Raw genomic sequence first — 16,834 nt, 5'->3', positions numbered from 1 at the left:
AACGTTCGACAGGTCCGGGGTCATCGTTTTTCATAAGAAAATTGATTTTTTGGACTCTACCAAAAATGATTCAAAATGTCATTGGGATCGGGCCTCATGTAGAATAACCACTTTTTAAACCCTCACAGTGACCAAAATTGCCATTTTTACAGAGTTTTGCTTACTCAAAAGCTTCAATTTTGACCAATTTCAGGCACAGAAATGACTTTAAACACACTTATTATAGTTGAGAAGGTAATAATTCACATACAACCGTCATTTAAAGTCAAAAGTTAAAATGTTAAATTTTCATCAATATTGACAATTTTTTGAACGTTCGACAGGTCCGGGGTCATCGTTTTTCATCAGAAAATTGATTTTTTGGACTCTACCAAAAATGATTCAAAATGTCATTGGGATTGGGCCTCATGTTTAATAACCACTTTTTAAACCCTCACAGTGACCAAAATTGCCATTTTTACAGAGTTTTGCTTACCTAAAAGCTTCAATTTTGACCAATTTCAGGCACAGAAATGACTTTAAACACACTTATTATAGTTGAGAAGGTAATAATTCACATACAACCGTCATTTAAAGTCAAAAGATTAAATGTTAAAATTTCATCAATATTGACCACTTTTTTGAACGTTCGAGAGGTCCGGGGTCATCGTTTTTCATCAGAAAATGGATTTTTTGGACTCTACCAAAAATGATTTCAAATGTCATTTGGATCGGGCCTCATGTTGAATAACCACTTTTTAAACCCTCACAGTGACCAAAATTGCCATTTTTACAGACTTTTCGCTTACTCAAAAGCTTCAATTTTGACCAATTTCAGGCACAAAAATGACTTAAACACACTTATTTTAGTTGAAAAAGTAATAATTCACATCCAACCGTCATTTAAAGTCAAAAGATCAAATGTTAAAATTTCATCAATATTGACCACTTTTTTGAACGTTCGACAGGTCAGGGGTCATCATTTTTCGTCAGAAAATTGATTTTTTGGACTCTACTAAAAATTATTCAAAATGTCATTCGGATCGGGCCTCATGTTGAATAACCACTTTTTAAACCCTCACAGTGACCAAAATTGCCATTTTTACTCAGTCTTCGCTTACTCAAAAGCTTCAATTTTGACCAATTTCAGGCACAGAAATGACTTTAAACACACTTATTTTAGTTGAAAACGTAATATTTCACATCCAACCGTCATTTAAAGTCAAAAGATTAAATGTTAAATTTTCATCAATATTGACCATTTTTTGAACGTTCGACAGGTCCGGGGTCATCGTTTTTCATCAGAAAATTGATTTTTTGGACTCTACCAAAAATGATTCAAAATGTCATTGGGATCGGGCCTCATGTAGAATAACCACTTTTTAAACCCTCACAGTGACCAAAATTGCCATTTTTACAGAGTTTTGCTTACTCAAAAGCTTCAATTTTGACCAATTTCAGGCACAGAAATGACTTTAAACACACTTATTATAGTTGAGAAGGTAATAATTCACATACAACCGTCATTTAAAGTCAAAAGTTAAAATGTTAAATTTTCATCAATATTGACAATTTTTTGAACGTTCGACAGGTCCGGGGTCATCGTTTTTCATCAGAAAATTGATTTTTTGGACTCTACCAAAAATGATTTAAAATGTCATTTGGATCGGGCCTCATGTTGAATAACCACTTTTTAAACCCTCACAGTGACCAAAATTGCCATTTTTACAGAGTTTTCGCTTACTCAAAAGCTTCAATTTTGACCAATTTCAGGCACAAAAATGACTTTAAACACACTTATTTTAGTTGAAAAAGTAATAATTCACATCCAACCGTCATTTAAAGTCAAAAGATCAAATGTTAAAATTTCATCAATATTGACCACTTTTTTGAACGTTCGACAGGTCAGGGGTCATCGTTTTTCGTCAGAAAATTGATTTTTTGGACTCTACTAAAAATGATTCAAAATGTCATTCGGATCGGGCCTCATGTTGAATAACCACTTTTTAAACCCTCACAGTGACCAAAATTGCCATTTTTACTGAGTTTTCGCTTACTCAAAAGCTTCAATTTTGACCAATTTCAGGCACAGAAATGACTTTAAACACACTTATTTTAGTTGAAAACGTAATATTTCACATCCAACCGTCATTTAAAGTCAAAAGATTAAATGTTAAAATTTCATCAATATTGACCACTTTTTTGAACGTTCGAGAGGTCCGGGGTCATCGTTTTTCATCAGAAAATTGATTTTTTGGACACTACCAGAAATGATTCAAAATGTCATTGGGATCGGGCCTCATGTAGAATAACCACTTTTTAAACCCTTACAGTGACCAAAATTGCCATTTTTACAGAGTTTTGCTTACTCAAAAGCTTTAATTTTGACCAATTTCAGGCACAGAAATGACTTTAAACAAACTTATTTTAGTTGTACAGGTAATAATTCACATACAACCGTCATTTAAAGTCAAAAGATTAAATGTTAAATTTTCATCAATATGGACCATTTTTTGAACGTTCGACAGGTCCAGGGTCATCGTTTTTCATCAGAAAATTGATTTTTTGGACTCTACAGAAATGATTCAAAATGTCATTGGGATCGGGCCTCATGTAGAATAACCACTTTTTAAACCCTCACAGTGACCAAAATTGCCATTTTTACAGAGTTTTGCTTACTCAAAAGCTTTAATTTTGACCAATTTCAGGCACAGAAGTGACTTTAAACACACTTATTTTAGTTGAACAGGTAATAATTCACATACAACCGTCATTTAAAGTCAAAAGATTAAATGTTAAATTTTCATCAATATTGACAATTTTTTGAACGTTCGACAGGTCCAGGGTCATCGTTTTTCATCAGAAAATTGATTTTTTGGACTCTACCAAAAATGATTCAAAATGTCATTTGGATCGGGCCTCATGTTGAATAACCCCTTTTTAAACCCTCACATTGACCAAAATTGCAATTTTCACAGAGTTTTTGCTTACTCAAAAGCTTCAATTTTGACCAATTTCAGGCACAAAAATGACTTAAACACACTTATTTTAGTTGAAAAAGTAATAATTCACATCCAACCGTCATTTAAAGTCAAAAGATCAAATGTTAAAATTTCATCAATATTGACCACTTTTTTGAACGTTCGACAGGTCAGGGGTCATCGTTTTTCGTCAGAAAATTGATTTTTTGGACTCTACTAAAAATTATTCAAAATGTCATTCGGATCGGGCCTCATGTTGAATAACCACTTTTTAAACCCTCACAGTGACCAAAATTGCCATTTTTACTGAGTTTTCGCTTACTCAAAAGCTTCAATTTTGACCAATTTCAGGCACAGAAATGACTTTAAACACTTATTTTAGTTGAAAACGTAATATTTCACATCCAACCGTCATTTAAAGTCAAAAGATTAAATGTTAATTTTTCATCAATATTGACCATTTTTTGAACGTTCGACAGGTCCGGGGTCATCGTTTTTCATCAGAAAATTGATTTTTTGGACTCTACCAAAAATGATTCAAAATGTCATTTGGATCGGGCCTCATGTACAATAACCACTTTTTAAACCCTCACAGTGACCAAATTTGACATTTTTACAGAGTTTTGCTTACTCAAAAGCTTTAATTTTGACCAATTTCAGGCACAGAAATGACTTTAAACAAACTTATTTTAGTTGTACAGGTAATAATTCACATACAACCGTCATTTAAAGTCAAAAGATTAAATGTTAAATTTTCATCAATATGGACCATTTTTTGAACGTTCGACAGGTCCAGGGTCATCGTTTTTCATCAGAAAATTGATTTTTTGGACTCTACAGAAATGATTCAAAATGTCATTGGGATCGGGCCTCATGTAGAATAACCACTTTTTAAACCCTCACAGTGACCAAAATTGCCATTTTTACAGAGTTTTGCTTACTCAAAAGCTTCAATTTTGACCAATTTCAGGCACAGAAATGACTTTAAACACACTTATTTTAGTTGAAAACGTAATATTTCACATCCAACCGTCATTTAAAGTCAAAAGATCAAATGTTAAAATTTCATCAATATTGACCACTTTTTTGAACGTTCGACAGGTCCGGGGTCATCGTTTTTCATCAGAAAATTGATTTTTTGGACTCTACCAGAAATGATTCAAAATGTCATTGGGATCGGTCCTCATGTAGAATAACCACTTTTTAAACCCTTACAGTGACCAAAATTGCCATTTTTACAGAGTTTTGCTTACTCAAAAGCTTTAATTTTGACCAATTTCAGGCACAGAAATGACTTTAAACAAACTTATTTTAGTTGAACAGGTAATAATTCACATCCAACCTTCATTTAAAGTCAAAAAATTAAATGTTAAAATTTTATCAATATTGACCACTTTTTTGAACGTTCGACAGGTCCGGGGTCATCGTTTTTCATCAGAAAATTGATTTTTTGGACTCTACCTGAAATGATTCAAAATGTCATTGGGATCGGGCCTCATGTAGAATAACCACTTTTTAAACCCTCACAGTGACCAAAATTGCCATTTTTACAGAGTTTTGCTTACTCAAAAGCTTTAATTTTGACCAATTTAAGGCACAGAAATGACTTTAAACACACTTATTTTAGTTGAACAGGTAATAATTCACATACAACCGTCATTTAAAGTCAAAAGATTAAATGTTAAATTTTCATCAATATTGACAATTTTTTGAACGTTCGACAGGTCCAGGGTCATCGTTTTTCATCAGAAAATTGATTTTTTGGACTCTACCAAAAATGATTCAAAATGTCATTTGGATCGGGCCTCATGTTGAATAACCCCTTTTTAAACCCTCACATTGACCAAAATTGCAATTTTCACAGAGTTTTTGCTTACTCAAAAGCTTCAATTTTGACCAATTTCAGGCACAAAAATGACTTAAACACACTTATTTTAGTTGAAAAAGTAATAATTCACATCCAACCGTCATTTAAAGTCAAAAGATCAAATGTTAAAATTTCATCAATATTGACCACTTTTTTGAACGTTCGACAGGTCAGGGGTCATCGTTTTTCGTCAGAAAATTGATTTTTTGGACTCTACTAAAAATTATTCAAAATGTCATTCGGATCGGGCCTCATGTTGAATAACCACTTTTTAAACCCTCACAGTGACCAAAATTGCCATTTTTACTGAGTTTTCGCTTACTCAAAAGCTTCAATTTTGACCAATTTCAGGCACAGAAATGACTTTAAACACTTATTTTAGTTGAAAACGTAATATTTCACATCCAACCGTCATTTAAAGTCAAAAGATTAAATGTTAATTTTTCATCAATATTGACCATTTTTTGAACGTTCGACAGGTCCGGGGTCATCGTTTTTCATCAGAAAATTGATTTTTTGGACTCTACCAAAAATGATTCAAAATGTCATTTGGATCGGGCCTCATGTACAATAACCACTTTTTAAACCCTCACAGTGACCAAATTTGACATTTTTACAGAGTTTTGCTTACTCAAAAGCTTTAATTTTGACCAATTTCAGGCACAGAAATGACTTTAAACAAACTTATTTTAGTTGTACAGGTAATAATTCACATACAACCGTCATTTAAAGTCAAAAGATTAAATGTTAAATTTTCATCAATATGGACCATTTTTTGAACGTTCGACAGGTCCAGGGTCATCGTTTTTCATCAGAAAATTGATTTTTTGGACTCTACAGAAATGATTCAAAATGTCATTGGGATCGGGCCTCATGTAGAATAACCACTTTTTAAACCCTCACAGTGACCAAAATTGCCATTTTTACAGAGTTTTGCTTACTCAAAAGCTTCAATTTTGACCAATTTCAGGCACAGAAATGACTTTAAACACACTTATTTTAGTTGAAAACGTAATATTTCACATCCAACCGTCATTTAAAGTCAAAAGATCAAATGTTAAAATTTCATCAATATTGACCACTTTTTTGAACGTTCGACAGGTCCGGGGTCATCGTTTTTCATCAGAAAATTGATTTTTTGGACTCTACCAGAAATGATTCAAAATGTCATTGGGATCGGTCCTCATGTAGAATAACCACTTTTTAAACCCTTACAGTGACCAAAATTGCCATTTTTACAGAGTTTTGCTTACTCAAAAGCTTTAATTTTGACCAATTTCAGGCACAGAAATGACTTTAAACAAACTTATTTTAGTTGAACAGGTAATAATTCACATCCAACCTTCATTTAAAGTCAAAAAATTAAATGTTAAAATTTTATCAATATTGACCACTTTTTTGAACGTTCGACAGGTCCGGGGTCATCGTTTTTCATCAGAAAATTGATTTTTTGGACTCTACCTGAAATGATTCAAAATGTCATTGGGATCGGGCCTCATGTAGAATAACCACTTTTTAAACCCTCACAGTGACCAAAATTGCCATTTTTACAGAGTTTTGCTTACTCAAAAGCTTTAATTTTGACCAATTTAAGGCACAGAAATGACTTTAAACACACTTATTTTAGTTGAACAGGTAATAATTCACATACAACCGTCATTTAAAGTCAAAAGATTAAATGTTAAATTTTCATCAATATTGACAATTTTTTGAACGTTCGACAGGTCCAGGGTCATCGTTTTTCATCAGAAAATTGATTTTTTGGACTCTACCAAAAATGATTCAAAATGTCATTTGGATCGGGCCTCATGTTGAATAACCCCTTTTTAAACCCTCACATTGACCAAAATTGCAATTTTCACAGAGTTTTTGCTTACTCAAAAGCTTCAATTTTGACCAATTTCAGGCACAAAAATGACTTAAACACACTTATTTTAGTTGAAAAAGTAATAATTCACATCCAACCGTCATTTAAAGTCAAAAGATCAAATGTTAAAATTTCATCAATATTGACCACTTTTTTGAACGTTCGACAGGTCAGGGGTCATCGTTTTTCGTCAGAAAATTGATTTTTTGGACTCTACTAAAAATTATTCAAAATGTCATTCGGATCGGGCCTCATGTTGAATAACCACTTTTTAAACCCTCACAGTGACCAAAATTGCCATTTTTACTGAGTTTTCGCTTACTCAAAAGCTTCAATTTTGACCAATTTCAGGCACAGAAATGACTTTAAACACACTTATTTTAGTTGAAAACTTAATATTTCACATCCAACCGTCATTTAAAGTCAAAAGATTAAATGTTAAAATTTCATCAATATTGACCACTTTTTTGAACGTTCGAGAGGTCCAGGGTCATCGTTTTTCATCAGAAAATTGATTTTTTGGACTCTACCAAAAATGATTAAAAATGTCATTGAGATCGGGCCTCATGTAGGATAAACACTTTTTAAACCCTCACAGTGACCAAAATTGCTATTTTTACAGAGTTTTGCTTACTCAAAAGCTTTAATTTTGACCAATTTCAGGCACAGAAATGACTTTAAACACACTTATTTTAGTTGAAAAAGTAATAATTCACATCCAACCATCATTTAAAGTCAAAAGATCAAATGTTAAAATTTCATCAATATTGACCACTTTTTTGAACGTTCGACAGGTCAGGGGTCATCGTTTTTCGTCAGAAAATTGATTTTTTGGACTCTACTAAAAATGATTCAAAATGTCATTCGGATCGGGCCTCATGTTGAATAACCACTTTTTAAACCCTCACAGAGACCAAAATTGCCATTTTTACTGAGTTTTCGCTTACTCAAAAGCTTCAATTTTGACCAATTTCAGGCACAGAAATGACTTTAAACACACTTATTTTAGTTGAAAACGTAATATTTCACATCCAACCGTCATTTAAAGTCAAAAGATTAAATGTTAAAATTTCATCAATATTGACCACTTTTTTGAACGTTCGAGAGGTCCGGGGGTCATCGTTTTTCATCAGAAAATTGATTTTTTGGACTCTACCAGAAATGATTCAAAATGTCATTGGGATCGGGCCTCATGTTTAATAACCACTTTTTAAACCCTCACAGTGACCAAAATTGCCATTTTTACAGAGTTTTCGCTTACTCGAAAGCTTCAATTTTGACCAATTTCAGGCACAGAAATGACTTTAAACACACTTATTTTATTTGAAAAAGTAATAGTTCACATCCAACCATCATTTAAAGTCAAAAGATTAAATGTTAAAATTTCATCAATATTGACCACTTTTTTGAACGTTCGACAGGTCCGGGGTCATCATTTTTCATCAGAAAATTGATTTTTTGGACTCTACCAAATATGATTCAAAATGTCATTGGGATCGGGCCTCATGTAGAATAACCACTTTTTAAACCCTTACAGTGACCAAAATTGCCATTTTTACAGAGTTTTGCTTACTCAAAAGCTTCAATTTTGACCAATTTCAGGCACAGAAATGACTTTAAACACACTTATTTTAGATGAGAAGGTAATAATTCACATCCAACCATCATTTAAAGTCAAACGATTAAATGTTAAATTTTCATCAATATTGACCATTTTTTGAACGTTCGACAGGTCCAGGGTCATCGTTTTTCATCAGAAAATTGATTTTTTGGACTCTACCAAAAATGATTCAAAATGTCATTTGGATCGGGCCTCATGTTTAATAACCACTTTTTAAACACTCACAGTGACCTAAATTGCCATTTTTACAGAGTTTTCGCTTACTCAAAAGCTTCAATTTTGACCAATTTCAGGCACTTAAATGACTTTAAACACACTTATTTTAGTTGAAAAAGTAATAATTCACATCCAACCTTCATTTAAAGTCAAAAGATTAAATGTTAAAATTTCATGAATATTGACCTTTTTTTTGACTGTTCGACAGGTCATCGTTTTTCATCAGAAAATTGATTTTTTGGACTCTACCAAAAATGATTCAAAATGTCATTTGGATCGGGCCTCATGTTTAATAACCACTTTTTAAACCCTCACAGTGACCAAAATTGCCATTTTTACAGAGTTTTCGCTTACTCAAAAGCTTCAATTTTGACCAATTTCAGGCACAGAAATGACTTTAAACACACTTATTTTATTTGAAAAAGTAATAATTCACATCCAACCGTCATTTAAAGTCAAAAGATTAAATGTTAAATTTTCATCAATATTGACCATTTTTTGAACGTTCGACAGGTCCGGGGTCATAGTTTTTCATCAGAAAATTGATTTTTTTGGACTCTACCAAAAATGATTCAAAATGTCATTTGGATCGGGCCTCATGTACAATAACCACTTTTTAAACCCTCACAGTGACCAAATTTGACATTTTTACAGAGTTTTGCTTACTCAAAAGCTTCAATTTTGACCAATTTCAGGCACAGAAATGACTTTAAACACACTTATTTTAGTTGAGAACTAATAATTCACATACAACCGTCATTTAAAGTCAAAAGATTAAATGTTAAATTTTCATCAATATTGACAATTTTTTGAACGTTCGACAGGTCCGGGGTCATCGTTTTTCATCAGAAAATTGATTTTTTGGACTCTACCAAAAATGATTCAAAATGTCATTGGGATCGGGCCTCATGTAGAATAACCACTTTTTAAACCCTCACAGTGACCAAAATTGCCATTTTTACAGAGTTTTGCTTACCTAAAAGCTTCAATTTTGACCAATTTCAGGCACAGAAATGACTTTAAACACACTTATTATAGTTGAGAAGGTAATAATTCACATACAACCGTCATTTAAAGTCAAAAGATTAAATGTTAAAATTTCATCAATATTGACCACTTTTTTGAACGTTCGAGAGGTCCGGGGTCATCGTTTTTCATCAGAAAATTGATTTTTTGGACTCTACCAAAAATGATTTCAAATGTCATTTGGATCGGGCCTCATGTTGAATAACCACTTTTTAAACCCTCAGAGTGACCAAAATTGCCATTTTTACAGACTTTTCGCTTACTCAAAAGCTTCAATTTTGACCAATTTCAGGCACAGAAATGACTTTAAACACACTTATTTTAGTTGAAAAAGTAATAATTCACATCCAACCTTCATTTATAGTCAAAAGATTAAATGTTAAAATTTCATCAATATTGACCTTTTTATTTTACTGTACGACAGGTCCGGGGTCATCGTTTTTCATCAGAAAATTGATTTTTTGGACTCTACCAAAAATGATTCAAAATGTCATTTGGATCGGGCCTCATGTTTAATAACCAATTTCCAATTGACCAATTTCAGGCACAGAAATGACTTTAAACACACTTATTTTATTTGAAAAAGTAATAGTTCACATCCAACCATCATTTAAAGTCAAAAGATTAAATGTTAAAATTTCATCAATATTGACCACTTTTTTGAACGTTCGACAGGTCCGGGGTCATCGTTTTTCATCAGAAAATAGATTTTTTGGTCTCTACCAAAAATGATTCAAAATGTCATTGGGATCGGGCCTCATGTAGAATAACAACTTTTTAAACCCTCAAAGTGACCAAAATTGCCATTTTTACAGAGTTTTGCTTACTCAAAAACTTCAATTTCGACCAATTTCAGGCACAGAAATGACTTTAAACACACTTATTTTAGATGAGAAGGTAATAATTCACATCCAACCATCATTTAAAGTCAAAAGATTAAATGTTAAATTTTCATCAATATTGACCATTTTTTGAACGTTCGACAGGTCCGGGGTCATCGTTTTTCATCAGAAAATTGATTTTTTGGACTCTACCAAAAATGATTCAAAATGTCATTTGGATCGGGCCTCATGTTTAATAACCACTTTTTAAACACTCACAGTGACCTAAATTGCCATTTTTACAGAGTTTTCGCTTACTCAAAAGCTTCAATTTTGACCAATTTCAGGCACTTAAATGACTTTAAACACACTTATTTTAGTTGAAAAAGTAATAATTCACATCCAACCTTCATTTAAAGTCAAAAGATTAAATGTTAAAATTTCATGAATATTGACCTTTTTTTTGACTGTTCGACAGGTCATCGTTTTTCATCAGAAAATTGATTTTTTGGACTCTACCAAAAATGATTCAAAATGTCATTTGGATCGGGCCTCATGTTTAATAACCACTTTTTAAACCCTCACAGTGACCAAAATTGCCATTTTTACAGAGTTTTCGCTTACTCAAAAGCTTCAATTTTGACCAATTTCAGGCACAGAAATGACTTTAAACACACTTATTTTATTTGAAAAAGTAATAATTCACATCCAACCGTCATTTAAAGTCAAAAGATTAAATGTTAAATTTTCATCAATATTGACCATTTTTTGAACGTTTGACAGGTCAGGGGTCATAGTTTTTCATCAGAAAATTGATTTTTTGGACTCTACCAAAAATGATTCAAAATGTCATTTGGATCGGGCCTCATGTACAATAACCACTTTTTAAACCCTCACAGTGACCAAATTTGACATTTTTACAGAGTTTTGCTTACTCAAAAGCTTCAATTTTGACCAATTTCAGGCACAGAAATGACTTTAAACACACTTATTTTAGTTGAGAACTAATAATTCACATACAACCGTCATTTAAAGTCAAAAGATTAAATGTTAAATTTTCATCAATATTGACAATTTTTTGAACGTTCGACAGGTCCGGGGTCATCGTTTTTCATCAGAAAATTGATTTTTTGGACTCTACCAAAAATGATTCAAAATGTCATTGGGATCGGGCCTCATGTAGAATAACCACTTTTTAAACCCTCACAGTGACCAAAATTGCCATTTTTACAGAGTTTTGCTTACCTAAAAGCTTCAATTTTGACCAATTTCAGGCACAGAAATGACTTTAAACACACTTATTTTAGTTGAAAAAGTAATAATTCACATCCAACCGTCATTTAAAGTCAAAAGATCAAATGTTAAAATTTCATCAATATTGACCACTTTTTTGAACGTTCGACAGGTCAGGGGTCATCGTTTTTCGTCAGAAAATTGATTTTTTGGACTCTACTAAAAATGATTCAAAATGTCATTCGGATCGGGCCTCATGTTGAATAACCACTTTTTAAACCCTCACAGTGACCAAAATTGCCATTTTTACTGAGTTTTCGCTTACTCAAAAGCTTCAATTTTGACCAATTTCAGGCACAGAAATGACTTTAAACACACTTATTTTAGTTGAAAACGTAATATTTCACATCCAACCGTCATTTAAAGTCAAAAGATTAAATGTTAAAATTTCATCAATATTTACCACTTTTTTGAACGTTCGAGAGGTCCGGGGTCATCGTTTTTCATCAGAAAATTGATTTTTTGGACTCTACCAGAAATGATTCAAAATGTCATTGGGATCGGGCCTCATGTAGAATAACCACTTTTTAAACCCTTACAGTGACCAAAATTGCCATTTTTACAGAGTTTTGCTTACTCAAAAGCTTTAATTTTGACCAATTTCAGGCACAGAAATGACTTTAAACACACTTATTTTAGATGAGAAGGTAATAATTCACATCCAACCATCATTTAAAGTCAAAAGATTAAATGTTAAATTTTCATCAATATTGACCATTTTTTGAACGTTCGACAGGTCCGGGGTCATCGTTTTTCATCAGAAAATTGATTTTTTGGACTCTACCAAAAATGATTCAAAATGTCATTTGGATCGGGCCTCATGTTTAATAACCACTTTTTAAACACTCACAGTGACCTAAATTGCCATTTTTACAGAGTTTTCGCTTACTCAAAAGCTTCAATTTTGACCAATTTCAGGCACTTAAATGACTTTAAACACACTTATTTTAGTTGAAAAAGTAATAATTCACATCCAACCTTCATTTAAAGTCAAAAGATTAAATGTTAAAATTTCATGAATATTGACCTTTTTTTTGACTGTTCGACAGGTCATCGTTTTTCATCAGAAAATTGATTTTTTGGACTCTACCAAAAATGATTCAAAATGTCATTTGGATCGGGCCTCATGTTTAATAACCACTTTTTAAACCCTCACAGTGACCAAAATTGCCATTTTTACAGAGTTTTCGCTTACTCAAAAGCTTCAATTTTGACCAATTTCAGGCACAGAAATGACTTTAAACACACTTATTTTATTTGAAAAAGTAATAATTCACATCCAACCGTCATTTAAAGTCAAAAGATTAAATGTTAAATTTTCATCAATATTGACCATTTTTTGAACGTTCGACAGGTCCGGGGTCATAGTTTTTCATCAGAAAATTGATTTTTTTGGACTCTACCAAAAATGATTCAAAATGTCATTTGGATCGGGCCTCATGTACAATAACCACTTTTTAAACCCTCACAGTGACCAAATTTGACATTTTTACAGAGTTTTGCTTACTCAAAAGCTTCAATTTTGACCAATTTCAGGCACAGAAATGACTTTAAACACACTTATTTTAGTTGAGAACTAATAATTCACATACAACCGTCATTTAAAGTCAAAAGATTAAATGTTAAATTTTCATCAATATTGACAATTTTTTGAACGTTCGACAGGTCCGGGGTCATCGTTTTTCATCAGAAAATTGATTTTTTGGACTCTACCAAAAATGATTCAAAATGTCATTGGGATCGGGCCTCATGTAGAATAACCACTTTTTAAACCCTCACAGTGACCAAAATTGCCATTTTTACAGAGTTTTGCTTACCTAAAAGCTTCAATTTTGACCAATTTCAGGCACAGAAATGACTTTAAACACACTTATTATAGTTGAGAAGGTAATAATTCACATACAACCGTCATTTAAAGTCAAAAGATTAAATGTTAAAATTTCATCAATATTGACCACTTTTTTGAACGTTCGAGAGGTCCGGGGTCATCGTTTTTCATCAGAAAATTGATTTTTTGGACTCTACCAAAAATGATTTCAAATGTCATTTGGATCGGGCCTCATGTTGAATAACCACTTTTTAAACCCTCACAGTGACCAAAATTGCCATTTTTACAGACTTTTCGCTTACTCAAAAGCTTCAATTTTGACCAATTTCAGGCACAAAAATGACTTAAACACACTTATTTTAGTTGAAAAAGTAATAATTCACATCCAACCGTCATTTAAAGTCAAAAGATCAAATGTTAAAATTTCATCAATATTGACCACTTTTTTGAACGTTCGACAGGTCAGGGGTCATCGTTTTTCGTCAGAAAATTGATTTTTTGGACTCTACTAAAAATTATTCAAAATGTCATTCGGATCGGGCCTCATGTTGAATAACCACTTTTTAAACCCTCACAGTGACCAAAATTGCCATTTTTACTCAGTCTTCGCTTACTCAAAAGCTTCAATTTTGACCAATTTCAGGCACAGAAATGACTTTAAACACACTTATTTTAGTTGAAAACGTAATATTTCACATCCAACCGTCATTTAAAGTCAAAAGATTAAATGTTAAATTTTCATCAATATTGACCATTTTTTGAACGTTCGACAGGTCCGGGGTCATCGTTTTTCATCAGAAAATTGATTTTTTGGACTCTACCAAAAATGATTCAAAATGTCATTTGGATCGGGCCTCATGTACAATAACCACTTTTTAAACCCTCACAGTGACCAAATTTGACATTTTTACAGAGTTTTGCTTACTCAAAAGCTTCCATTTTGACCAATTTCAGGCACAGAAATGACTTTAAACACACTTATTTTAGTTGAGAACTAATAATTCACATACAACCGTCATTTAAAGTCAAAAGATTAAATGTTAAATTTTCATCAATATTGACAATTTTTTTAACGTTCGACAGGTCCGGGGTCATCGTTTTTCATCAGAAAATTGATTTTTTGGACTCTACCAAAAATGATTCAAAATGTCATTGGGATCGGGCCTCATGTAGAATAACCACTTTTTAAACCCTCACAGTGACCAAAATTGCCATTTTTACAGAGTTTTGCTTACTCAAAAGCTTCAATTTTGACCAATTTCAGGCACAGAAATGACTTTAAACACACTTATTATAGTTGAGAAGGTAATAATTCACATACAACCGTCATTTAAAGTCAAAAGTTAAAATGTTAAATTTTCATCAATATTGACAATTTTTTGAACGTTCGACAGGTCCGGGGTCATCGTTTTTCATCAGAAAATTGATTTTTTGGACTCTACCAAAAATGATTTAAAATGTCATTTGGATCGGGCCTCATGTTGAATAACCACTTTTTAAACCCTCACAGTGACCAAAATTGCCATTTTTACAGAGTTTTCGCTTACTCAAAAGCTTCAATTTTGACCAATTTCAGGCACAAAAATGACTTTAAACACACTTATTTTAGTTGAAAAAGTAATAATTCACATCCAACCGTCATTTAAAGTCAAAAGATCAAATGTTAAAATTTCATCAATATTGACCACTTTTTTGAACGTTCGACAGGTCAGGGGTCATCGTTTTTCGTCAGAAAATTGATTTTTTGGACTCTACTAAAAATGATTCAAAATGTCATTCGGATCGGGCCTCATGTTGAATAACCACTTTTTAAACCCTCACAGTGACCAAAATTGCCATTTTTACTGAGTTTTCGCTTACTCAAAAGCTTCAATTTTGACCAATTTCAGGCACAGAAATGACTTTAAACACACTTATTTTAGTTGAAAACGTAATATTTCACATCCAACCGTCATTTAAAGTCAAAAGATTAAATGTTAAAATTTCATCAATATTGACCACTTTTTTGAACGTTCGAGAGGTCCGGGGTCATCGTTTTTCATCAGAAAATTGATTTTTTGGACTCTACCAGAAATGATTCAAAATGTCATTGGGATCGGGCCTCATGTAGAATAACCACTTTTTAAACCCTTACAGTGACCAAAATTGCCATTTTTACAGAGTTTTGCTTACTCAAAAGCTTTAATTTTGACCAATTTCAGGCACAGAAATGACTTTAAACAAACTTATTTTAGTTGTACAGGTAATAATTCACATACAACCGTCATTTAAAGTCAAAAGATTAAATGTTAAATTTTCATCAATATGGACCATTTTTTGAACGTTCGACAGGTCCAGGGTCATCGTTTTTCATCAGAAAATTGATTTTTTGGACTCTACAGAAATGATTCAAAATGTCATTGGGATCGGGCCTCATGTAGAATAACCACTTTTTAAACCCTCACAGTGACCAAAATTGCCATTTTTACAGAGTTTTGCTTACTCAAAAGCTTTAATTTTGACCAATTTCAGGCACAGAAGTGACTTTAAACACACTTATTTTAGTTGAACAGGTAATAATTCACATACAACCGTCATTTAAAGTCAAAAGATTAAATGTTAAATTTTCATCAATATTGACAATTTTTTGAACGTTCGACAGGTCCAGGGTCATCGTTTTTCATCAGAAAATTGATTTTTTGGACTCTACCAAAAATGATTCAAAATGTCATTTGGATCGGGCCTCATGTTGAATAACCCCTTTTTAAACCCTCACATTGACCAAAATTGCAATTTTCACAGAGTTTTTGCTTACTCAAAAGCTTCAATTTTGACCAATTTCAGGCACAAAAATGACTTAAACACACTTATTTTAGTTGAAAAAGTAATAATTCACATCCAACCGTCATTTAAAGTCAAAAGATCAAATGTTAAAATTTCATCAATATTGACCACTTTTTTGAACGTTCGACAGGTCAGGGGTCATCGTTTTTCGTCAGAAAATTGATTTTTTGGACTCTACTAAAAATTATTCAAAATGTCATTCGGATCGGGCCTCATGTTGAATAACCACTTTTTAAACCCTCACAGTGACCAAAATTGCCATTTTTACTGAGTTTTCGCTTACTCAAAAGCTTCAATTTTGACCAATTTCAGGCACAGAAATGACTTTAAACACACTTATTTTAGTTGAAAACGTAATATTTCACATCCAACCGTCATTTAAAGTCAAAAGATTAAATGTTAATTTTTCATCAATATTGACCATTTTTTGAACGTTCGACAGGTCCGGGGTCATCGTTTTTCATCAGAAAATTGATTTTTTGGACTCTACCAAAAATGATTCAAAATGTCAT

Source organism: Lissotriton helveticus, chromosome 6 (assembly GCF_964261635.1).
Source record: "Lissotriton helveticus chromosome 6, aLisHel1.1, whole genome shotgun sequence".
NCBI lineage: Eukaryota > Metazoa > Chordata > Amphibia > Caudata > Salamandridae > Lissotriton > Lissotriton helveticus.
The sequence above is the reverse complement of the archived record's forward strand: the minus strand, read 5'-3'. Positions refer to the sequence as shown.